General features: G+C 40.3%; 1 protein-coding gene and 1 pseudogene across 3 annotated transcripts in view; both read right to left on the minus strand.

The window, feature by feature from the left end:
• The window catches only part of FGF14 (fibroblast growth factor 14), a 612,765-nt gene that overhangs the window by 488,525 nt on the left and 96,935 nt on the right, over nt 1–27,305 (minus strand). The window lies entirely within an intron of this gene.
• LOC113601210 (uncharacterized) lies at nt 7,354–7,449 on the minus strand (annotated as a pseudogene).

The raw sequence follows: 27,305 nt of genomic DNA on the forward strand, positions 1-27,305 counted from the left end.
CTATTTCTGTTGCAGCCTTGTATTTTTTTCCAGATGCTTGAGCTTTCAAGAGTATGACTTATTATAAAATCATTTTATATGCATTCTAAATGAACTTAAGTCACTGTTTTGGTGAAAAGTAAGGCATTCCTTCTATAAGCTACGAACAGAGTGGTGTCAAAACTGAATTTCCTGGATGCAGGCTCTGAGTGTGCTCAGAAGGCAGTAAGTGTGGCCGATGGTGCCTCCACTGTTTCTTGAACACTTGTATGGAATTAGAAATGGCCACTGAAGGGTGGCTCCCTCTCTGAAAACCCGACTCAACAGCCCAGCGAAGTATGCATGTGTCACACACACAGTATAGCATTTCTGGCCTCACCTCATCTCTCTCTTCACAGTTATCCATCCTTCAAAGCAAAGCAACCAAATCCTCACCCCCTCCGCCATTCCTCTGACCTACTCCACCATGCTCACCAACAACCTCCTAATTATGCACTTACAATCTGTCCTTTGTCCCCATCCCTTTCCTTGTTCCCTTAGTCCCAGAATATTAACAGTAGCCCTGTCATTAAACTAGTCACCCCAGCTGGGAATCCTTGACTTTGTTTTCGCTATGCATCCCATTATTACTCTGATCCTAACTTCTCCGTCATTATGTAGTTCTTCTTCCTCCACAAGTATCTGAAATGCTTTGTGTTTCCAGATCCGGTCCTGCATTCTGTTTGCTTACTCCATATGCATGCCATGCTTCACCTGTCACTGAATACCTCTCCAGATATCTCATCTCTCCCAGATCCTAACCTCTACTTCCAATCTCTACTTCCCAAAAGCATGTTGCACAGGTCCCTCTAGGTATCTCATCAGATAACTCAGTATCTCCATGTCTGGACCAATGGAGACAACAAGAGACACCCTGCCAGGATTTAGCCTTCCTCCAACCAGGTGCATCTCACAGCTATACCAAGGAAACAAAATCAGATATTTGCAAGGCAAAAACAGTATCTTCCACTAGCCATATAATAATGGATAAATTCCACCCATATGTGAATTAAGAAGATGCCAGAGATTCCAATCTTGCTGCCCCACTTGTCCCTATCTCATTATAAGTCATCACTTAAGCAACCATCTGAGCCACCTCTGTTTTTTAAATTTGCATTTAAATTCCATTTAGTTAACGTACAATGTAATATTAGTTTCAGGTGTACAATATAGTGATTCAGCATGGCAACACCCCCTGGCACTCATCACAAGTGCTCTCCGTAATCCTTATCACCCATGTAACCCCTCCCCTCACCCCCTCCCTTCTGGTAACTTATGCAGTTATGGGAGCTGGCTAGCCAAGTCCAGTTCCTTTTTTATAGTTAGGAGTCTGTTTCTTGGTTTCTCTCCTTCCCTCTCCCCCCTTTTTCTCATTTGTTTTGTTTCTTAAATTTCACATATGAGTGAAATCATATAGTATATGTCTTTTTCTGACTGACTTATTTTGCTTAGCATACTATACTCTAGCTCCATCCATGTCTTTGCAAATGGCAAGATTTTATTCTTTTTTTATGGCTGAGTAACATTCCATTGTGTATATATACCACATCTTCTTTATCCATTCATCAGTTGATGGACATTTGGGCTGTTTCCATAGTTCAGCTATTGTAGATAATGCTCTTACAAACATGGGGGTGCAAGCGTACCTTTGAATTAGTATTTTTGTATTCTTTGAGTAAATACCTAGTAGTGCAATTTCTGGATTGTAGGACCATGTCTTATTTAGAAATTATTTCATCTATCTTAATTATAATATCATAATTAACTGAGCAACTGTAACAATAATTGATTTCCCTTTCCTTCTAGAAAAATATATCTTTATCTCCACTACATTTGGTGCTTCCTAACAATATGTTTAATAGAATGGCTCTGTAGACCAAAACTTCCTCATACCCACTCTACTCTCAATGTACTACCCTCAACATTTATCTTAAGATCAGCCACTAAGAGCTTCCCAAAGTTGTGGTTCCTAAAATTGCAGTTCTCAAAATGCATTCTACATACACAAGTCCTCATAAGGTGCTCCATTTTTAAAATGATATTCATAATAAAAAAAAACAGATGAACATAGGGGAAGGGAAGGAAAAATAAGATAAAAACAGAGAGGGAGGCAAACCAAAGAGACTCTTAAATACAGAGAACAAACTGAGGGTTGCTGGAGGGGATGTAGGTGGGGGGATGGGCTAAATGGGTGATGGGCATTAAACAGGGCACTTGTTGGGATGAGTACTGACCACACAGAGCGTGCTTGGGATTCTCTGTCTCCCTGTCTCTACTTCTCCCCTGTTTGTGTGCTCTCTCTCTCTCTCTCTGTCTCTCTCAAAAATAAATAAATTTTAACAAGGCAAAGGAGAGTCACCAAAGGCATAAAAGAAAGAAAAAAGAAAGAATAAATCCTGGATGACCATATAATTGGACTTGTTTATCCATTTAGAAATGACAGCTACAGGGGCACCTGGGTGGTTCACCTGGTTGAGCGTCCGACTGCAGCTCAGGTCATGATCTTACAGTCAGTGAGCTCGAGCCCTGCATCAGGCTCTCTGCTGTCAGCTCAGAGCCTGGAGCCTGCTTCGGAATATGTGTCTCGCTTCTTCCTGTCCCTCCCCCCGCTCACACTCTGTGTGTCTCTCTCTCAAAAATAAATAAACACTAAAAAATTTTTAATATTAAAAAAAGAAGAAATGACAGCTACAAACTTGTATCCTCCTGATGTCAGATAACATTTTTCATAGAGCAAAGAATAATATTCATAGCCCTGTAATAGTCTCTTTAGTGATTTGATGAATGTTCTTGGTACACAGAATAAAACCATTCTTTTGGTTGTGAATGTTGCTTCAAGGGCTATTTCACTACTTCATTAAGAAGAATTTCCAGATTGTGCATGTGTGTGTTATATGAAATACATTCATGGTAGCTGTTTTTCTAGAGATGATAAAAAATCTAGAAAAGTAACTTTTGTTGGAATTCTTTACACATGTGTATTTCCAGAAGCAGGGTGAGCTAATGATTGGTGTGATAAATGCTTGTTCATATTTTTATCAGATCAATAATAAGCTTGGTTTCTGAATAACTTGGAAAGTTACACTAAGAATTAATATCGCACCATCTTTGCACGGAATTTTTCTCTATTTTGTTATTAGACTGAGAGTACACTATATTCCAACATTTCTAAGGATCTTCTTCATAAACTCTCCACTCTTTTAGGCCTGTGTTTAGTCAGGGAATAGATAAGCCAGAACCTTATAGACCAGCCAAGGGGCGCCTGGGTGGCTCAATCAGTTAAGCATCAACTCTTGGTTTCTGCTCAGGTCATAATCTCATGGTTCATGAGTTTCAGCCCCGTAGCAGGCTCTGTACTGACAACATGGAAGCTGCTTGGGATTCTTTCTCTCCCTCTCTCTCTGGCCCCCTCTCTCTGTCTCTCTCTCTCTCTCTCTAAATAAAATAAACATACGTACATACATACATAAGCCAAAATAATACTTTGATAATTTTTTGTACTTTCATAGTGCTTAGTAAGTTCCAGGCACTGTTCTATATGTTCTTAACACTTACAACTCCCAGTGAGGTAGGAACTATTGTTATTCCCATTTACAAACGATAAAATGGAAGCACAGAGAGGATAAGTAATTTGCCCAGAGTTACAACAGCCAGTAACTCAGGGCATGAAGCCAAGGTAGAGGCTTCAAAGCAAACAATGGTAGTTGCAGAACCATGATCCAAGGTAGGGAGTCGGTTGAAGGATCAAGGAGAGGGAATGCTTCAGGGTTCAACAGCAAAGCAGCAGCAAACAAACAAAACAAACAAACAAACAAAAAAAAAAAAACTAGACTGTATGTCTCTGAGCCATGGCTTAAAGATTCTTAGAACATTCTCTGACTGAGGGCAAAATTGGTCTCATTGTTTAGGGCAGGCTCCAACCTTATAGATGGTATTTAGTAAACTCACTTGGGGATGTTTTACTTTAAGGGGCTAAGGATCCTAGACAATCACTGTGTATCTCCTAACCAAACATGTCTATATCCTCTCTTCTGACTGCATGATGAGCATTTCCTCCCCTCAATTTTAAGAATGAGCTGTTCCATTTTCTCCACTATTGCTCATCTGTCCACCTTGAAAGAAATTCCCTGCTCCTCAAAGGATCCCCATCACACAGAATCTGATCAAGTTACTCTTCTTCCATAAAATCCCTCTTTTCCTTTTAAAGGAGGAAATAGCCACAATATTTATTATCTGCATATTGCACACAGTCATGTATTTCATTGAAATGTTTTGTTTTTCTGCATGAGCATCTCGCCTGGCAAATCTCTGTGGCCAAAGACCATTTAGGATTACTTACCTCTATGACTGACTCATAATGCTCATTAGTGTGGATAGCTTGTACAAAATGCCTAATGGGCATTTGTTAAATGAACATATCAATGGAAAGCATAATTTATGTGTCACCCTGCTTTTTCCATAAACCCATTCATGTGTGGTCCACAAAAAGTGCCCAATAAATCTTGATTGATTAATTCCTTCGCTGTTGAGTCAGAAATTGTGGAATTAACAACAAATACTATTATTACAATCTAGTATTTGTTATTTTAAGTGAATAACAGTTAACAATATGAAGTGCCTCAACTGCTTTGTTTAATTGCACAGAACCCATGCTACAAACACTACCCCAGGGATTCATTTCTAAAGAAGGCAAACACTTTCTTCCTTCTTTCACGCCAGGGAGGACACACGGCATATGTTTTGGTCCTAGTTGGTCTTCTCTGTCTCTGACACATGGCTGACAACAGTTCATAAATTTGAGTTTTCATGGTGATAGCAATTAGAAAGAAGGCTTGTAACTCAAGGCTACCAAGTCCCTTTGCATCAATATATTCTGAGTTTGCTTTGACCTTTTTGAAAACGTTCCATATGTGTGCTGCATGTTTGCATGTATTCTTTCTGGCATTACACTGAGACTGTGAAGTTAAATGTCATTGCAGCCTAGATATCCAAGCCACCTTATCATATGACATTATTTGGGATATAATCACAATGAGCAAATCTGTTCCATAGGAACTGTTTAAAAGGTAGACATGTACCTTTTTTGGTAATTCTTTGTGAAAACATCTCTACTGATGCCATGTCCTTTTTATTCTTCTCCCCCTCAAATACTTTTTTACTTTATTTATTTAAATTTCAGACCAGAACTATAGGGCAGGTCACATAACAATTTATATCTCTATAATGAGAAAAGATCTCAGTTGATCACATGTCTAATATTGAACGCTTAATTTTAAGAATGCTCTTACTTTTTAATACAAACGGACAAGATGACACAAAAATACACCAAATAGGATTTTAAAAATGAGACACTTCTAAAATTATTGTTACTATGCATAAAATATTAGTCTTTTTACTTCCCCCATTAGACCACTCGCCCTCCTCAAAAAATTTTATCTCTGAGAGAATAATTCTTTGGTTGCTAGAAGTTCCACTTTTTTCCCCTCTGTCTTTCCACTGCTCAAGCATGCTTGAAACTGTCTTTAATCATCCTCTATGCCAAGCATCAGGCACAGTGCTTGGCACACTGTAGCACTCAGTAATTGTTTGATCAGTGAATAAGGGAGAATCTTTTGAAGTTACACAAATGAACCAAAATCTTTCTTTTGAGGATGGATGATAAAAAAACATTTGCCTCAAAGGATAAAGTACTCTTTCAAGTTAAATCTGTCTACGAATCTAAAAATTCAAAGGCTCTAGTACATTACCTCGGCATTTTATTTTTTTTCCATACCACTTTGAAACAATAATTTTGTTTTATCTAGCTTTTTAATTTCCTTCAATCACAATCATGAAAAACTGAGAAAGTAGTCTGTGTTCATGTTAGCCTGCAAAATATAGCGTGTTGCAAACTCACGAAAACAACCTGCCATAAATAGGACAGTGATAGTCTCACGTATCTTCATATTCTCAGTAATTAAGAGGAAAACCGATTCGAAGTCCAAAGCTGAATTCACACGATTCAGTTTTGTATTAATTCTAAATGCAGACGAAGATATTTACTTCCTTTTTTATATAGGATTTTTTAAAATGTTTTTTTTTTATTTATTTTTGACAGAGAGAGAGACAGAGCATGAGCAGGGGAGGGGCAGAAAGAGAGGGAGACACAGAATCCGAAGCAGGCTCCAGGCTCTGAGATGTCAGCACAGAGCCTGATGTGGGGCTCGAACTCACAGACTGTGAGATCATGACCTGAGCCGAAGTCGGTGGCTTAACCGACTGAGCCACCCAGACACCCCTACTTCCTTTTTTTTTACTACACCATAATAACATTTTTTAAAGTTTACTTATTTATTTTGAGAGAGAGACAGAGTGAGGGAGGAGCAGAAAGAGGGAGAGAGAGAATCCCAAGCACGCCCTGCACTGTCAGCCCAACACGGGGCTTGAGCTCACAAACTAAGAGATCATGACCTAAGCTGAAATCAAGAGTCAGCAGTTAACTGATTGAGCCACCCAGGCACCCCGCCCCCCCCCCCACAATAACATTTAGAGAATCAAAAGTACTTCAAAACCCTCAGAAGAAAAGTATTATCTAACTTGTAAATAGTCACCTCCTCACACTGTAGCGACCACTTTTTGCTTACTGATGGAGTAAAATATATTTCTTTCATTTCATATATGTGAATGGGTGGTGTCTTCTCATTTTTATAAGTGTGTCCCCTTGGACATTTTTCCCTATGGTCTGAATTTGGCAGTTCTCTTTTCCCGTTGCAGTGCCCGTAAGTGCCAAGGTCATCCCCATGGCATGGTACTAACACCACCACACCTGCTCCCCTACCAGCCCAGCCTCTGGACGCAGGAGTCCCCAACCCTGAGGTCCAGAGCAACAGCTCATCTTTGGCTCTCTGGACCCAATCAACTTTGGTTTTGTGCCAGCTACCAACTTTCCCATTAAATTCTAGTGCTGTCCCTGAATCCAACCCGAACACAGCACCGTGTTTCTCTGCATACGCAAGTCTTGGCTGTGGTCGTGAACTTACGTCTGGAGTGAGTGATAGGGGACAACCTTGAGCTAGGTCCAAGGCCACATTACCCTTCCCTAGCAGTTTCACTGCCTTGTCCCTCCCCATCCTCCCTTTAAATCACATCATTGCTCTACCCTACACAGTTGTCACCAGCCCTAGAGACAACCTAGCAGTGGCAGAAAGCCACCCTGCCAGTGAGTACTGCTCGGTGGGCCAATCCAGACCTATATAGTTGGTAATTGTCCTTTAGTGGAACGTATACTGTTGCAGAAATCAAATAGAAGTCATCTAACCAATAACATTCTAGAAAACAACATCATTCTTTTCTACTCTGTATCGCTTTCACATAAAAATTTTGCCTGTCATCCTTGGGCCATGCTAATCTTCTCAAATTGTTACAATTTTAGTAAATGTGCTGCAGAAGCAAGTGCTCACAGGAAAAAAATTTTTAACTTTTTTTTTTTTTGAGAGAGAGAGAGAGATGTGGAGCATGAGCAGAGGAGGGGCAGAGAGAGAGGGAGACACAGAATCTGAAGCAGGCTCCAGGCTCTGAGCTGTCAGCACAGAGCCCGACATGGGGTTCAAACTCATGGACCGCGAGACTAGGACCTGAGCTGAAGTCAGACGCTCAACCGACCAAGCCACCCAGGCACCCCTTACATAAACATTTTTAAAAATCAAAACAAAGAGAGGGTTGAAATTGAACAGTATTATTTTTTAGTAAGCTGCATGTTTTCTTGGGTCTGATTCTAAAAGCAGAAAAAACATATGCTCTTGCTAAAAAAGGTGATTGATACAGATTCTCTAACTTTTTGGCTACAAACTATGGGAAAGTACTTACCGACTCACTAACTCAAAATAGCCTTATGAATTCCCTACATTCTTATGTGAACTATCATTTAAAAGGTAAACTAGGCATTTTTCTTCTTTTGAAATTTATAAATTTCAGGGCATTTTATACACTGGGCTTGATCTTTTCTTCATAGCAGAGAAACCTTCTGAACCTTCTGAATATGCTAGCAAGTTCTTCTGTGTTCCACTGAGAGCCCTAAATACAGAAGGTCTGGGAGAAGAAAAGTGGGGAAGTTTGCATGGTGTTGCTAAGAGAAACCTAGTGGAGTTTATTACTTCCCTGTCTCAAGAATCTGTTATCTGTTCACCAAAATATATAAATATAAATTAAAATAGATGGATTGATAAATAAAACTTTCTAACACAAGGTAATTATCAACCACAAGCTAAGGGGCTGCACATGACATTAAGCTACGCTGGAGAAACTGAGGCCAAAATTTCAAGAACCTAATGTGAATATAGTGGGATCCTAAGAATGAGGCTGCAAAAAAAGACAGCACTCAGAAGCTGATGGCTACAATGCGCCTGGAAGGATTCACGTTCCCAAGCAGGTGTCTGCCCTCTCACTCTGGTTCTGACCACCATGATCGGCCACCCCTCCTGCTGCCCACTTGGGCTTTTCTGGCCACAACCTGGAAGCACTTGAAAGAGGAGAGAAATGCTTCAGAGTCGCTGCAATGACTCAGCACATTAATGCTGACTCTACGGTTATCTGATTTGGAGCCAGCCTGGCTTGTGACCCCGGGTCACCCAATCCCACCCACTGCAGACTGACCAGCTGGCCATACCTGGAGTAAAACTTGTTCTTTGGGCTTGCGTCTCATGAGTTCACATGAATCAGTGCTCAATACTAAACTAGTCTTCCTGGTTTTTTTAAGCCTTTTGTCACACCAGAGATTCATGGATAGGTTTTGAAAATGGCTTGATGATATTCCACTAATGGCTCTACATTTTGTGGGGCTGTGCTGTTGTTAAAAAAAGGTCTGTTTTCCATGAGTTCAAATTAACTGACAACAACTAAGGGAGTTTAAAAGAAGTCAAATTTTACCTGCCAAACATTTCCTACTATATGCTCCAGAGCAAAATAAATATGGAAATTTCTATGTGTTTTCAAAGCAGAAGATTCAAACATATTATTCTTCTCGAGGGTAAATCTTTCACCCTATTATCTTCCAGAATTTCAAATGTAACAGGAAAATGTGAGATCAGTATCCTAAACCACTTCCACAGGTAAGATCATATTACTATTTTTTTTAAAGGATTAGCACGTCAGCTTGTTCTGGGTTTTCATATATAGAGTATTCACTACAGTGTCAACTACATGCTAAGTACTCAATAGACAAGAATTCTGAGCTTTTCCTTTAAGGCGTGGGTAAGACTTTGTGATTTCCAAGACAAAAGTTAGCAAAACAGGGGCTCCTGGGTGGCTCAGCTGGTTGAGACTTCGGCCTAGGTCATGATCTTGCTGTTCCTGAGCTCGAGCCCTGCATCAGGCTCTGTGCTGACGGCTCGGAGCCTGGATCCTGTTTCACATTCTGGGTCTCCTTCTCTTTCTCTGTCCCTCCTCAACTCACACTCTGTCTCTCCCTCTCAAAAATAAATAAACATTAAAAAAAAGTTAGCAAAACATACACCAGATAGAAGAGATCACTGTAGCTACAGCAGTGGCTTGAGACTCAGCAGGATAAGAAACATCTCTATAAGAACACATTTTTTAAAGCATAGCGTCAACCAATACAATGAATGGCAGGGCAGGTAGAGTGCAAGACCACAGTGAAAACCCAGTGTGGTTCTGGCATCTCTTAGGAACACAGCAGGCCACAGCAACGGATCTGGTTTCTTTGGAGGACACGTGTGACTTTGGCCCTCTCTGGGAGATTGAGCTCACAGTGCTTTGAGCAGGAGTCACACACATCAGCGGCACATGGAATGTACTCATCAGGCTGAGATGAAAATGACCTTTGCCCAGGGCCAGCCCTTTGCTCATGGTCTTTCCGGGGTCAGCAAATAAGAGAGGCAGTTTTTCAGGCAATAGGAAAAGAATCCACACATTGCTGTCCCCTGCCAACCCCACTTTTCCATCCACAAACCCCTGTCAACAGGCTCCATGTTTCTTCCTCCAGAAGATGCTGCAGGTGGGAGGTCAGGTGTTCAAAACCACTTCAGAAGGCTCCCTTTTCTCTGCTGTGACATTTTCTGGCATCCTGTCAGCTGGCTACTGAGTCTTCGGCGTTCACTTTGTACAATGAATTAATGTATAAGAAACTTGCTGATGTTTGCAGGCTCAGCACTCTTAATATTAGAAAATGACAAAACTTACTTATTGAATTTGTTTTTTTTAATTGTCCTCCTTTGGAGAAGGGAACCTTCCTTGCCTTCCATGCGGCTTGTTACTACCGCAAGGACTAAATTCATCCCGACTGGCTTCCCATAAAGGGCCAGAGCAGAAGCAAATGTACGTGCGCGTATCATATTATGATTCTCCGGGAATCTTACTCCCGTGTCATATCATGATTCTCCGGGGCTGCTTACTTCCAGGGGTGTAGATGGCTGGCACCTGAACGAAATCAAACACTGAAGAAAAATGCCACTTGAGGCAAGAGAAGAGAAGGGGCACAAGGCCTCTGAGGTGGTATCTATAATGTGCTGCTGAATTTCACGTGACTTTCATGAACCACGAACTGCATGCTTTACAATATTTTACCAAGGCATTCTTTTCTAACAAGCCTCATTTTGTTTTGCATCCTTTTTGCTGTATAATATGCAAAAGAAAGAAAAGCACAATCGCTGGAAGTTCCGTCCCTGGGATTTGAAGTGCCCTCACTTGCATGCTGAGAAGGGTTATAATGAATATTTTTGGCATCAGCTGCTGAGAGCAGCTTGGTACTAGCAGCACTTGATTCAAAATGTCATATGATACAATAATACACAAATTGAGTGCACAGAGGGGGGAAAAACATCATGCAACCTGTCATAGGTACAGCAATTTCTCGTGAGTATTCAAGGAGACAGAGGTAGAAGTATAAACTTGAAATCTGAAAAAAATAAACAGTCAACATCCACAAATGCTAGAAAAACATTGTTAACAAATGGAACATAGCAATTTTTGCGTAATTGTAATACCAGTGGTTTCTTTAGTCAAAACCGTAGAATTCATTTATGAATGATCTGGTACAATTCAAGTGCTAAAGTCAGGGGCGCCTGGGTGGCTCAGTCAGTTAGGCATCTGACTCTTGATTTTGGCTCAGGTCATGATCTCACGGTTTGTGGGTTCAAGCCCCTGTTTGGGATCCTCTTCTTCCCTCTCTGACACTCCACTGCTCATTCTCCTCTCTCTCTGTCTGTCTCTCTCTCTCTCTGTCTCTCTCTCTCTCTCTCTCTCTCACACACACACACACACACACACACACAATAAACTTAAAAAAAATTACTGAAGTCAATGAGAAAGCATATCTACTTAATATAATCAAATACATTTCCTATTAATTTTTAATAACTGATTTTCTTAAAATAGCAGCCCTTTTCTCCACTGCTTAATTTTTGTTTTCAACTGGTCTTTCTTCAGAGGCAGATTTAAAAAACAAACAAAAACAGCAAAAAACCCTACCTATTCCCGAATACAATTTGGGTAACTATTAGAACTGCCTTATCTAAAAAATGCCTAAATATTGGCTATGAATTATCTAATAGCAACTTTAAAAACAAGTACATTCCAAATATTAATTTCAAAGACATCCCTTGAACACCATGGTGTCCCCTTGTCTTGTACTTTCTCATTTGTGTTTGGACATTTGGATAGTTACCATGTTAGCCGTTCCTCTCTTTATTTCCAGTGTTTTTCTAATTGTTCGGCTACTTCTGTTCCTTGCGTCAATTAGTGACATCTTCCCAAATTAATTTTTGTTTCATATTTATTATATCGACTACCTTTGTCCAAGTGCTGGCTCCCCAAACCAGTTGTTTTATTCAGTGTAGTTACTTCCTCCCTCTGTGCCTCAGTCCCCTTGTCCTCGTAAGGCTTCGATGAGGACTGATGAGTTAGGGGGGCTCTTAGGACTGCATCTCGTGCATAGGGAGCTCTGTGCTCCTATTCCCATCTTGAAAGTGGAATTTTTTTAATGTGAATACATATTATTAAAAGTATTTTAATATATCATTTTTTATTTGTTTCTCCCCCATGGGTCTACAGATTACTTTCGTTTAGGTCATTGGTTCGATTATTTTAAGTTGGCCATCTGTAGAATTTTAAAACAAGGAAGAATCCTAAAAATCATGTTTTCCAACTTTCGTTTACTATAGTAGGTTCCTAGTCATCATGATTATTGTCATCAGGCTTTTGTTAAACAACTAATTACACTACTCAGGGACTCTGATGCCACTAAAGTGCATTTGTCATCTAAGCTTTGGGCCTGGAGATGTCCTTGAGAGTATCGACTAATTCAATCTGTCCTTCTGATTCATTGTTTTCATAGCATAAATCTTCACCACATACTGCACTGGGATAACTAGTCATGGTATAGGTAGGAAGGATTCCTGTAGGCTTTCCTCACCCCTATGCAGACTTCATTCATTCTTTTCCTTTGACTGTCCAGCCCAGCGTGGCTTATAACCCATTCGCACAATTACCATGCACTGGATCCTGAAACCACCTTTCTGAAGGTAGGGGCAAAGCAGCTATAACCGCCTTTTCCTCCTCTCGCAGGAAACTGGGAGTCAAAGGTTAGGATCATGCCCAGGGGCAGAGAATTAGATGTGCCACAGGGATCTGTAAAACCCAGGCCTTAGGATTTCCCTTCGTAACATGTTTTTACAGTGCATGCTATTTCTCCCCAGATGTGTCACTACCACGTCAGCAGAAGCAAATATCCTAGTGAGGGGCAGAGAACCAAAACAACGTAGAAACGGAAAAATAATGCCTGATTGGGCAGTAAGCCATTCACTCATTCAGCAGTTTAAGGTTAAGTTCACACTGGGGCTGTCTATACGATGTAGATATTGGGGCAACAGATGATTGAGTTCCATATTCAGTCAAGATGCGATTGAAAAAGAAAGTCCTTTGGGGTTATAGAAGAGAAAACCTACAAAGAATTGGCCTCGACCTCATCTGCCTATAGACAACGTAGGTGTTAAGTTTAAACTGTTGGGACTATGCTTTTTGTTCTTTACTGAGGGTTAGGAAACGATTATTGCGTAAATAAGGTAAATGAGTGTCATTTCTAAAATGAAATGTTTTCACATTCTTATCACAAAAATTTCAGTAAAAGGAAGTCTGTGTAATATCCTCATGATATCTCCAGGCCCACAAAGGCAACAGATGGTCTCTGGGTTTTAGAGATCTCTTTGTGTTCTATATTAAAATGTTTCCAAAAGATTGACGTAGTGTAAGAGTCTGATTCCTTATTAAAAGATTTATTCTCAGGTTTTGTATGACTTCTATGAAGTATGAGATATGAGCCATTGTGGTTTGTGGCTTAGGTTGATGGCACAAACCTTTTCCCTACACCATACCGGAATTACTTTCCATCTCCCTACACCATATTGGAATTATTTGGTCTGCAAATAGGGCAGTGATTAGTTGCCAGGTCAATGATTAGTTGGCCTGGTCATCCACTGATATGCTGCAAGGTGATTATCAAGTACATTTTTGCTAAAAGGAGTCAAGAGCAGAAAAATGTTTAACTGCCATAAATTCTAACCGCAGGATGAAACAAAACTGAACAAAGGAATGGTAAATTTAGTCTCGAGCTTAGAACCCTGAAGCATACAACTGCAGAAGCACAAGTGTGTGACCGTGGCACGCCATTTTCCTTCCAAACCACTGCCAAAAACAGCCTTGGAGCCTGTGTTTCCTTCAGTCAGATACTAATACTAAAGCTCAAGAAATGTAAAACAAGACAGCAAAATGGGAATTCAGTAGGAGTGCTGAGATGTCAGGAGTGCTGACATTAAGTGTATTTCTTTGGCTAGTCACAAAATCCTCATCAAGAGGCCAAACTGTCTAATTCTATCATGAGGAGAACATGGATGAAAGAACTTAACTACTGCACATATTCCCATTTCAATATGGTAAACCATCTGAGTATAACAATCACCAGAGGCAATGGGGAGAAGTCTGACTACTACCTGAGCCAGGTGATGAAGGTCAACATTGACAGCATTACTTCATATTGGTAAGTATTGATAGGTACCCTGCATACGATGTGATGAAAATGACACCTTACATCTGAAACCTTCCTCCCCAAAACCCATAATCCTAGGCTAAACATGAGGAAAATGTCAGATAAACCCAAATTAAGGAACACGCTACAAAACATTTGACCAGTGTCCCTCAAAACTGTCAAGGCTATCAAAAATGAGGAAAGTTTCCCAAACTGCCCCAGTGTAGACAAGTCTGAGGGGACATGATTAGCAAATGTGATGTGGTATCCTGGATGGGATCCAATTACAGAAAAAGAGCCATAGGTAAAAACTAATAATATCCTAATAAAATACAGACTTGTATTAATAATAATGTATCAATATTAATTAATTGTCACAAAGGTACCACACTGATAAGATTCTAATAGGGAAAACGAGGGTATGGGGAACCCCCTGTATTATCTTTGTGACTCTTCTGTAAATCTAAAACTATTCTGAAATAAAAGTTTTCTTAAAAATAAAAAAGTCTCTCCTTCAATTCAACTGATATCTGTGGATCGGAATAATTCAAGTAAGCAACTATTTTTGTATTTCTTCTGCTTTACAGAGGAATGTGATGGGAGCCATGGGAAACTGCCCGTGCAGCCGGGATGCCCTCGCAGACTGCCCATGCAATGGATATCTGCTCCCCCCCATACAGGCCCCCCGTTTTATTTATGCAAGTTGGCCTTGTTATTCTAATTATGTAATTTAATTATTTTTGAAATCACAAGCATAATTGCAAAAGAGAGAGTTGCTATTTCTGTGAAAAAAAAATAGATTGAATGATTTGAAAAAACTTGATAAAGGCAAATGGCTAAAAATACTCCTTTGAATATGGGTGTTCTTGTACCATAAAAGATTGGAAGAAAATGTCATGAAAATCAAGAAAGATTCTGCACTCAGATTGCTTACATCCTTCAAGTTCTGCTCCACTTAAAGACACCAAAATTAGAAATCAGAGATCATGGGTGTGATTTCTACAAGAACTCAAATCAGTTCAAACCACAATCAAAGAAACCCCATGGGGGTCAAAGTACTGGTGAATGAGCATTAACATAAAGTGAAATGTTTAAGGCACATGTGTATCATTTTTAATAATTGCCCTGTTTTATTGCTTTTTTCATTAACTTATCTTTTCAATTAACCAATTACTACTGATCCCAACTGACTATCCAAGCCATTCTACTGAAGATGATTTTTACTTTCATCTTTTATGCCTTAATATTTTACAGCACATTTTCAGCTTTCCTTTAACTGGTAAGTTCAGGTTTTTATTTTGCACTGTTTTATAATGAGCCCATTGCACAATTCTGTCACCTTCCCCCCCTCCCACCCGTGGACTCCAGACACAAGGGCAATTGCCTAATTATGCTGTGCTGCTCTAAGAAGCACAGTCGTTAAAGCGCCTTCTTAGGGGAGTGATGTAAAAGTGCCAAGGGAAAACTAAAGACAAAATCCCCAAGAAAAAAGAAGCTTATTTTTTTTATATAAATTCAGTGTCTGGGAAAACAATATCATTTCCTCTAAGTGAGTCTGTTTTCAAAGAACTGTAAGTAAGAGTCAAGCAGAGTACTGATTAAATGTGACATGCTTCTCTCTTGGCTTCTAGATGATAAATTCTGCACCAGATGATGACACTGGATGTGAATCTGTTTCTCATATCGTGCTGAGAACAAGATCACTAAGACATACTTTACCTTTCCCAACAGAATCCATCTTTTCAACGATGGTGACAAAGCTGTTTCTTCCTACGTCAGTAGAAAACTCATTCTGATCAAAGTTGAATAGTACCAAGGGGTTAGAATTTTCTAAGTAAAAGAACAGCAAGATGCCCTAAGGACACAAAGAATGGAATTAAATGGTTATTTTCAAATTCAGCTATTCACCAAGTATATATTAAAAATTAGTGTGGTCCTGTCTGGAATATGCTTCAGAGGAGTAATTTTAAAAATAGGACGTTTGTAAGAATACAGTTGAGAAAGAAATTGAGGAGTTGAGATGGATGCGAACTATCCCTTAGGAATATAAAGCAGTGCCGAACATCCAGAAATCAATGCTTCTTGGGATTAAGAATTGTGCAAGTTTAAAGGTTAGGATTTTCAGCACGCACATAGGTTCGGTTGGACTTTTTATATTTCCATTATGAGCACTGTTGCCATAAATACCTGCAGGCAAGTAGACAAGAGATCAAGAGGAAAATCAAACAGGAAAAGGACTATTGAGGTTTTCTGGACTTCAACCCATGACCTCCTGTCTCTCCCAGTTTAGAGGAGGGGATGGACAGGGGAGCAGAAACTCAGTGGTAAAGACGCTGGGTGGGGGAGGGGGTTCTCCAGGAAGCAGAGCGGCAGGAAGGCCAAGGTTCCTCAATTCTTTCCTCTTCTTTGCCTCCCACAAGAATTAACCTTGAGACTCAAAGCACAACACAAAAGGGAAAGAAGCCAATGAGATGAGCTGGGCAACATAACAGAAGCTCCCAAAGACCTAGGGAGGTCAGATTTTGAGAACTCATGTGCTAGAGTAACATACAATGTGAGCACCCCCCAATAACATTGTAGAACACCAGAGGGAAAACGAATCCATAAGCCAAACACAAAAATCCAATAAACTTTAAAAGCTCGCGAATCTGATCCCCAAACAAACTGCTGTTTGCCTAGGTATTCCATCTTTCAAGTGCCTGAAATTAAAATTTATTAACGGATATTGTTAAGGTTACCTATTCTACCTTTAGAACATACGTCTATCTCCTGCTACATTCTCATAGAATTTCAAATCTGCCATGTGAGGAAAACACAAACTTTTAATCAAAAGCAGAATCATACACGTAAAGGAGACCGCGCTGTTTTATAAATGCAGCAACGAAGAGCAGCCTTCGCTTCACAGCCTGGCTCAAAACTCAACTCTCCCCCCAAGCTTCTTTGTTGGTTCCTCACATCCTTCTTCCCTGCACCTAAACTTACAGCAGCAGCATGTATATTCTCTGCCTTCTCACCTAATTGCCACTGGATGCTTCCATACAGGTGTCTGCATGGCATGCATCATCTAAACCAGCATCTTTCCCCAGATTCTGTAGTCCTCTTGTTTTCCCTAAATGAGGGAAGTCAGCATCATCTGCTCAGGATCAAAACTTCCATATGATCTTCCATCACCCTCCCGCCCTGATCTCCCACACGTGGTCAGCCACAAAAATCTGCCCACTCTGTCTCCACACCAATTCTAGCTCACAGCCCCATTTGATTTTGAACCTCATGAAAATAAAAGTTTTATTTTTTATCTGTTTTCCATTGCCATAGCCCCAGCACCTAGTACAGCACCACATACCTGAAGATACACGTTATATATTTGTTAACTAAAGTTATATAGTACTAGACCTCAAGACAATACTTTTAGTTCAGTTTTAGTCTTTTATGCTGGCCATAGTCACATACAGGATATTTTTTAAGAGATCCTTTGCCAATCACTCTGACGTAACAGCTTGTATATTCTATATTCTCCTCCTGACTCCACCAATCCCCTACCAACGTGCACACACATGCAAACACATAAACACATAACTGTAACAAACACATAACTGTAACAAACACATAATGTAACTGTAACAAAATTTCAAATTGATAACCATTGTCAATATATTATTTTCAAAAGAAAAAGGTGACTGCCTTTCCTTTTTTATCTTCTAGGCTTTCCTCAAAATAAAATAGAAAACTGGCAAGCATTAGGTCACTTTGACTAAATGTACACAGGTCAAATCAAACAGTTCTAGCCAAATACCTTATTGAAATATTTCGTCTCTTCCATCTACTTAATTGACAAAATAACCATGTTGTCAAAAGTTTAATTTACCTCAGCCATGCTGACACATCTATAATCTAAAGTAGCACTTTGGAGCAGAATAGTTCCTTATACATATTTATATGGAGCTGGCTTTTCAAAAAGAATTCTCAATAAAATGTCACATAATGTAACTGATATATAATGACTAGGAAAAATATGCAAACACAGTCCAATTGACAGTTATGGATTTCCTACCTTGGACAAGAAAACTGCTACAGAGTAGATTGAAAACATCAAAGAATGAGACAGGGGCTCACAAGGAAACGGGGGAGGCAGCGATAAATAGAAATTCATAGGGAAGGTAGGTTAGAGTCAATGGCAAATGGAAACAGGGAAGGCTCTGATTTCTAAGCTTCCCTCTTCCGTCCTCCTGCCCGACACCTTGCCTTTCCCACTTCGATTCCATAGTGGGTTGTCAGAGTTTCCCTTCCCTACCTTACCCACTCTTGCTTTGACTTTTGAGCCAAAACCCACTCCACACCTGTGCCCGTGGAGCTGCACATAATGGAGAGACACATGCACTTACCCCGACACACTCCCGTTATAGCCCATGACTGCTGACCTCGAGTGGGTTGCTAGTGCAATCTTACAATAGTCCCAGGAGATTCTTTCATACTTCTTTTCTTCTGCACATGTGCCCAGACAGCCTGTCCTCCTTCCTGCTACTTTTGTTGAAATGTCCAACCTTTGACACAAACGCTGCCACCGACATCCCAGACCCTTTCTCATAGTGCCTGTTCAAGAGCATTGCCGTTGCAAGTTTTCTCCTGGAGTACCCTCTACTTCCTTGCCAGCTCATAGAGAATTAAAAAAAACTTTGAAAATATGATATCTAGCACTTTTCATTGTTTTCTGCAGAAGATCTAAGGGAGTGCCTGGCTCACCATGTTGCAGATATATTAATGGTTAATTCTCAGTCATCATCTCACCTGATGTAACAGCCCTCAATATAATTGATCTCTGTCTTTTCCTCCATGTGGCCTCAGGAATCCAGCTTTCTTAGTTCTCCTTCCTATCAGAGGCTCTTCCTCAAATGTGTGTTTTACAAACATAGGCTCATCCTCACTGCCTTCCTCTTCCCCTTCTACACAGATTCCCCAGCTGTGAATTCAATCAGCTACTTACAACCCCCAAACAGAAGCCCCCCCCCCCCCGCCAACACTGCCCCCTGAATTCCAGACTCAGAGATGCAATTCTACTCACCACCTCCCCTTAAGTGTCTCCCAAAAGCTTTTCAAACTATGCAGGTCTGAAACCACACTGGTGATCCCAGCCGCCAGGCAATCCTTCCACAAACTTCCCCATCCCAGTAAATAGCCCCATCCCTCCAGTTGCTTAGTACAAAAAACTTGAGTTCTCCCCAACTCCTGTCAACTCTACTTTCGATACACTTCCAGAATCTGCTCTCTTTTCTACACCTTCCACCAAAACCTCCCTCATTCAAGCAACCATTATTTTGTACCTAAGCCATCTTATTAATACACATCACATTTAAACACTGGCCCCCAGTCTATTCCAACACAGCAGCTAGAGTGATCCTTATAAAATGTAGATCAGATCATGTTACTCCTTTATTTAAAATCCTCCAATTTCTTCCTTTCCCCCTAGGATTTAAAGGCAAACTCTTCACTATGACCTACAGAACCCTAAATGAGTTGATCACCAGCTGCCTCTCTGACATCATCCTCACCACTGATTTACCTACTCTGCTTCATCTGAAGCGGACCCCTATGTTTACCAATGTGCCAAGCATGTTTCTGCCTCAGGACCTTTGCACTTGCTTCTCTCTGCTTAGAATGTCTTCCCAGATACCTGCACAAACTCTTTTGTTCACTCTTTCAGCTCTCTGGGTAAATGTCGTTGAGGATGTCTGTGATGATCCTGTATAAAATAGAATTCCCCAACCCCCGCCCCCCACACATAGCACTTGCTTTCATCCTTCTCCGGTCTTCATTATAGAGTTTTTCACAATCTTACATACTTCATATTTATATTTTTGTGCTTACTTTATAGCTCTAAGCACCACACCGTAAGGATAGGGATCTCAGCCATTTAATTCACTTGTGTTCCCCAGAATCCAAAAACATACCTGGCAGATAAAAGTCAATAAATAGTTATTGAATAAGTGCATGAATTGAATTTTAAGAAGGATATTTATATGAATAATAGGAGCTAACATTTAGTAAGTGTCTCCTAGCAGGCATACTGAGTGCTTTACATGTACGGCCTTACTAAATCCTCACAACAGTCTTTGAGGCAGATTCTTTAAATCCCCAATTCCAATTTTACAGATGAGGAAATAGAGGCTTAGAGAGGTCAAATAACTCACTCAAACTCCCAGAGCCACTACGTGGTAGACTCGAGACTGTTTCTTGAGCCTGATTGACTCCACAGCCCATTGCGTTTCTAAATTGACTCCACATGTCTCATAGCTGTGTTGCTGGGATGAATCTCAATAATGACCTGAGTGTGCTATAAACACAATAAATGTCAGCACTTAGTGTCACCAAAAAATCAAACACTACACAGTAGGTAAAACACTAAATGATAACTTACCAGATTCAAATAGCTATGTAGATTGCACCACGTTTTCCAACAGAGATTTTAGACATTTAGTATAACTTCACTGCCTTGTTAAATGGAGAGACGCCACCACTGTAACTGGAATTAGCATAGCTTCGCTTTAGCTCCCAAAAGCTACTTGCTTTTTGTTGATGCTAACATTTAAGTTGTTAAACTCTATTTGCCAAGGTGCTACTGAACCCAATTCTCTAGCATCACATGCACAAACCAGGGAAAACAATTAGATTAAATACCTTCGCTGGGATAAAGAGCAAAGGGTACCTCTTGCCCTCCTCTCCAGGACCCATTCCCCCCAGGACCTGTCTTCTCACCTAACCCCACAAATCCTCTTGCTCAAAGGAGGCAGTTGCCCTGAGATGTGCTTGGTTCAACACCTACTCTTTTCTGGACTTATCTCCATGACCCAGATTCCTGCTGCTACTCTGATTCTGAATCCAGTCCTACTATCTCCAGTACCATTAAACCTACGTTCTCTTAACTCTTGATGTTTACCTTAGCTGGGTTCTCAATTCAAGCCTAAATAAACAGAAACTATTTTTTCTAAGGATGCAGAATCAGCAGTTACACATCCAGATAGGCTTAGGGAATGAGAAAGAAGAATAAGTGTGTGAGAGCTGGCCTCCACGAGGACCCCAGTGATCTCGCCTCTGCATATTCATTTTTTTAAAGCTCCTTCCCATTTTTAATAGGGCAGACCTGTGTGGCTGGGGCTAGGTCCTGAAGGAAATTATAGGGTCTGCCTTATACTCGTAGATCATTCTTTCTGGAGGACACCCAGCAATCGTGTCAGGAAGACACTAAGGCAGCCCTGAGAAGTCAAGGTAGGAAGGGCTTATCAACGGCCAGCACCAGCTTGTCATCCACATGCATGAGCCATCTTGAAAGAGGATTCTTCAGACCCAGTCAGCTTTCAGATCACGGCATCTGCAGCCAATATCTCCACTGTAACCCCTCGAAAGACCCTGAGCGACTACTACCCAGCCAAGACACTCCTGAGCTCTTGACCCACAGAACCTGTGTGAAATGACAAATGTTCATTCTTCTTTCAAGTCGCGGAGTTGTAGGTAATTTGTTATACAAGAAACTATGACTGAAACAACATGCATGCAAAATCTATTTGTAAGAAAAGTAAGCCTAGAAAGTCATGAGCTGTATACAAAGAAAAACTGTGTATAAATTCAACCCACCATTCAAATATATGTGGTATATCAGACAGATATAATGTCTTTTTACAAAGCTTAGAGTTTTGATTATGGGTTATTTTTTTTTACAAAAAAAAAGCTATTAGCTGACTTTTCCTGACCTTTAGTATAGTCTTAAATGTCAGAATTTCAATAAATGTGCGTAATAACACAAATATCTTCAACTATAGAAAATAGAGCTCTAAAGACTTTGAACTTTGAACTCTGAGAAACATGAAGAACCATTATTTTCTGATATTAATGCAATGACTCTTTTTAAAAATATAATAATAATCAACCGAATTTAGATGGTCTAGGACAGAAACAGAAGATTAAAGACAATGCCAGGCCATAACTATGAAGAAAATACCAATATCAGGACCAAGAGAGAAACATGCACCCTAAGGCTGAAAATTTGGTGTTAATACCAGAATTGCATTGTAATTAATTAATTGTAATGGCTTACTTATACTTTTTATATAAATATATTTGTTTTGGGAAACTAATTAGAAATCTAAACATAAGTCATTCTGTATATGATATCAGTCATTCTCAACTAACCCTTCTGTTGCCTGAGTTACAAGACTGATGCTCCTTGGACTAATGTTAAAAAGAGTGACCTCAACCAGGTGAACTCAAATTGCCAACTGCAGACAATATTAAGATATTCAAGTAAGCGGGGTGCCTGGGTGGCTCAGTCAGTTGAATGTTCAACTTTGGCTCAGGTCATGATCTCATGGCTCATGGGTTCAAGCCCCGCATCCGGCTCTGTGCTAACAGCTCAGAGCCTGGAGCCTACTTTGTATTCTGTGTCTCCCTCCCTCTCTCTGCCCCTTCCTGCTCATGCTCTCTCTGTTTCTCAAAAATAAATAAATGTTTAAAAATTTAAAAAAAATGATATTCAAATAAACAGATGAAATGATGTACATATAGAGGCACCTAATATTGCCAGTATTTACTCTGACCATGATACATCACACATTACAGGAAAAAAACCTGTTATAACTCTGAAATTGAAGACAGAAGACCTGAAACAATATTTGGCTTCCATTTTGAAGTTCTGGAAAAGCATTTCATAGGTAAGAGTTAAATCATTTCAATGGCTTCTCTTGCCCTCAAATAAAGCACTTAGCATTCATCTCTTCATGGGAATATACCACTCATTTTGTTAGATGTATCACTTGATGCTTCCTTAGAAATTAGGCTGCAGACCCCTGGGGTGCCAGAACTGTGTCTATTAATGTCTCTGCCTCTGGTCCCAAGTTTTACATCCTGTGTTTAGTCAATAGATAATGGTTATGTGACAGATTAGAGAAATCCTACTCTTCTAACCAGCTCACAGAATATGACCCACACATTTTCCCTACTTACTTTCTGCCAGCCACCATATTTGGCACCAAGGACACAAAGGAGTTTAAGGAACCATCCTGGGGATGAAGGTGCTCAGAGTGCAGCAGGAGACCCAGACGTGTACATAGACCACTGCCAGGGAAAACATGTCACAACTGAGGCAACACAGATGATGGAAGCTAAGACAGAGAAGAATCCTAAATGCTCAAGAGAAATAAGGAATAGACAGGCTGAACAGAGCACTGCAAAAAAGGACATGATGGAACAATGACCTTTGATCTTGACCTTTAAGCAGAAGGGCTCCTGATGGATAGTTGACTTTTGACAAGGCAAGAGTAGACAGTATGCCACAAACCTGAAGCTTCTATGAAATTAGACTATGTGCTAGAAATGTCTCTAAAAGAGTAAGCATCAGATAAATGTGTCTCTAAGGGCCCATGAGACCAAAAGAATGAAGAAAGAAATTAGCATGTTTTCTGGCAAGTTACTAAACAATGAAATTTGGAGCTCATGCTATACTTACTTTGAACTCTGCACAATTAATGAGGTCTTCTTTTTTTTTTATGTGTTTTAACTGTAGTATCCAGAATAATGCCTCCCCACCCCAAAGATGCCTACATCCTAATCCTTGGAATTTATGCATATGTTATCATACTTTGCAAAAAAAGACTTTGAAGATGGGATCAAGGTTAAGGACCTTGAGGAAAGGAGAATAGCCTGTATGATCCAGGTGGGCACAATCTAATTACGTGTGTCCTTTAAAGTGGAGAATGTGGAGCGCCTGGGTGGCTCAGTCAGTTAACATCTGACTTCGGCTCAGGTCATGATCTCGCGGTTTGTGAGTTCAAGCCCGCTTCGGGCTCTGTGCTGACAGCTCGGAGCCTGGAGCCTGCTTTGGATTCTGTGTCTCTCCATCTCTTGGCCCCTCCCCTGCTCATGCTCTGCGTCTCTCTGTCTCTCAGTAATAAATAAATATTTAAAATAAATAAATAAATAAATAAATAAGGTGGAGAACGTAACCTGGCTGTGGTCAGAGAAATGGCGGCACAAAATGGCATCTGGTACTCTGCCTCTAGATGTGAGATATAACCAGCTCCACGCAAGGAGGGAGAGAGGCCCTCACTTTGCAAGAACCCAAGTCCACAAAATTTAAAAACAAAAACAAAAACAAAACCCACACAAGCCACCACATGCACTGAGCCTTTAGACAACACCATCTATAAGAATCTCCAACATCATGACTAAGAGCCAACAAGCAAGCGAAGACCCAGCTCCCACAACCACATGGAACTGAATCCTGCCAACACGTGAGTGACCTCTGGGAAGGAATGCAGACCACCACCTCCTTGATTTTAGCTAGATGAGACCTTAGTCAGTAGGACTTCCAACCTACTGACTTGTAAGATATTAAACTTACATTGTTTTATACAACTAAGCTTGTGGTAATGTGTTACAGCAATAATAGAAAGCTAATACACCAACACATTCTCTTTTTGTCTTAAAGAGGGAGTAACAAATACAGACCTATAACCTGTCCCACTAAAAACAAATACTGTTCAAGATACAGAAATGTTCATACAGTGATACCACTTAGTTTTATGGACCAGTTCTTCTAAAAGGAAAGAACAGATTAAAAAAAATAAGAAGAGCTACTATTTATTGAGTTAATATCAGGCACTAATTATTGTACAAAATGCTCTATATAGCAAGAATAATCACTGATATTTTTTAATATGTGTGTATGTATGTCAGTAGGTGATAAGCATTGTCCTAAGCATTGTACATGTATTGATTCGTTTAATCTTCAATGAGGCAAATTCCATTATCATCCCCATTTTACAGATGAGGGAATTGAGACACAAAGGATGTGAGTAATATGCTAAATTCATGCAGATGGTCATCACTTAATCCCCAGAGCAGCTCTCTAATATCAGTGAGCATTTATCAGGAGCATGCTGGGTTCAGGCACCAGGCCATGCAGCTCCCATTCATTTGCACACGGCTGCCCCAACAGCACCCTGTTTGGCAGATGAGTAACCCGCAACTTAACAAAGGCTCAATAACCCACTAGGCATCTTACAATGAACAAACAGCTGAGGTTGGAACTGACCCCGGAACAGAGCCTCTTAACCATCCAGTGTGTGCTAGAGAAGCCCAGTAAGTCTGGGCCAGCAGCATAAATGTACGGCTGGCTGCTCAAGGATGTCCTTTTCTGAACAATCTTCAGAAGAGTGTTTTAGTTAAAGCCTTTCCAAACACTTGAATCAAGCCAGATCTCTCCCGAAGGACACTCGAGATCCTCTCCGATGGCAGATGGTGGGCTTCATGTATGCCAAGTCAACTATTGGGAATATTTGTATTTAACAACAATAACAAAAAGCTCCAGTCATTTTCCCACTTGTCATTCAATCCTGATTACAAAACTGATTCAATAAACATTTATTGAGTACCTACTATGTGAAAATCAGTATGATGAGCATTAAGAAACACCTGAACAGGTATAATTTATCTGAGTGTATTGATTCAACCTTATAATTTTGAAGAGAAGTTAAAGGAGCTTCAGTGATCTGTTGGGTGACAGCCGGGGCCCCAAAGAAACTTACAGGATATATCAGGGGAATTCAACCAACTTCTCATAATCTTCTAGAAAAGGCCAATGCAGTTATGCCAGAAAAAGAATCGGACTGAAAGTCAGCCGAGCCAGGTCTTAAATGAATGACCTTGAACAAGTCATTTCTCTTATCCACCTCCAACTGTAAAATAAGAGGACTGGTCTATGAAATATCGAATATCTTCTTCATTCTGACTTCTATTCTGGCACCAGGAGAACGTCTAGATTCAGGCAAGGTGCTGGACAGCAGGACAGGAGCAGACCTTGTACCTGGTGCCAGAGCCACTCACATACAAACTAGGAGGGTTTCCTATGTATATATTTAAAAAAAAAAGACCCTGGAAAAAGAGCACTCCAAAGTATCAGCAAAAATGTAGTGAATTTTCCAAGACCTGAATAAAAATGGGACACCAGAAATAGTAACCCTGCTAAGTAAGTAACCTCAGATGTACTTGACATTTGGTTAATGGGATTTAAAGAAAAGTAAACAGGCACCCACACAAATGTATGCATGCATATAATACACACACATCCCCTCGCACATAAATGAGTGAGTGCTTCCCACTCTCTCGAGTGGAGCCATGAGCAGATCCGAGCATGGCCACAGAGCTATTACACAAGCGTGCTGCACTGCACCAAACTCCCTGAACACACAGCACGCCTAGAAATGCCACCACGTTTTCCTACGAGCACAAAGGAGGCCCTGGAACTCTTCCAAACCCGATGCTGTCGTCAGCTAGGTAAAGACATTTATTTAACCGGTTGAAATGACAGGACTACCGGCTGGGACTCAGCAGCTCAGGGAAAGGCAGCTTTTCAGCCCACTCTGCAGTACGGGAGAGCAAAGGGGGATTCTGCCTGGATCCTGCTAGCAATCCAATGATGGAGAAAGTTGAATTTTACTGCCCATAAGTGATATTTCTTTACATCAAAGTATCGTGCAGTTTGGGGACAAAACATGAATCACAAGAAGGTAAATTCAATAGTAAATGGCAGAAATGGGGAAGAGCAGTGAATGTTTAGCAAACAGAATGCTGAAACCAGTGTTTCTATTGCAAAATTGCAGAAGTTGCAATAAAACTGTATATTTGCCCATTAAAGGGATGATATGAATGAAAATTCTACAGAATTAAATAATCATAAGCTTCTTAAAGCACAGATCTCAGTTCATTCCCCACTAAATGATGCCAGAGGCCTCTCTGAACCTTCATCATGCATTTGGCTTAGTCTTTGAATCTCAGTTACTGTTGAACCGGTTAAATGTGAATCCAGCATTCAATGGAAACCATCAATAAGGTCTTGACAACCTTCAATTTTTTCACCCACACATAGATCTCTCTCACTAAATATACAGGGTGCTCTCTGCCTGCAACATCTCTGTGCGACCCTAAGTTTTCACTTCCCCAATTTAGAACTCATTTTCTTACCGATAAAATGAAAAGTTTGTTTCCTTCAAGTTCTATGATGATTATATTTAAATGGCATGGCTTTTAAGTGGGGAAACCATGGAAGGTTCAAATCTAATGAGTCCAGAAGATGAAAAGAAGGGGAAATGAGAGCATAGTTTTATTCTTGCCTGATTTAGTCCTGGCTAAAGTGAAACACACACACACACACATACAAATATACACCCTTTTCCCTTTCCTTACTTAGAGTCTTTTTGTTTTCTATTCTTTATTTGGATTGTCAGCT

This window comes from Acinonyx jubatus, chromosome A1 (assembly GCF_027475565.1).
Source record: "Acinonyx jubatus isolate Ajub_Pintada_27869175 chromosome A1, VMU_Ajub_asm_v1.0, whole genome shotgun sequence".
NCBI classification, from domain to species: Eukaryota; Metazoa; Chordata; class Mammalia; order Carnivora; family Felidae; genus Acinonyx; species Acinonyx jubatus.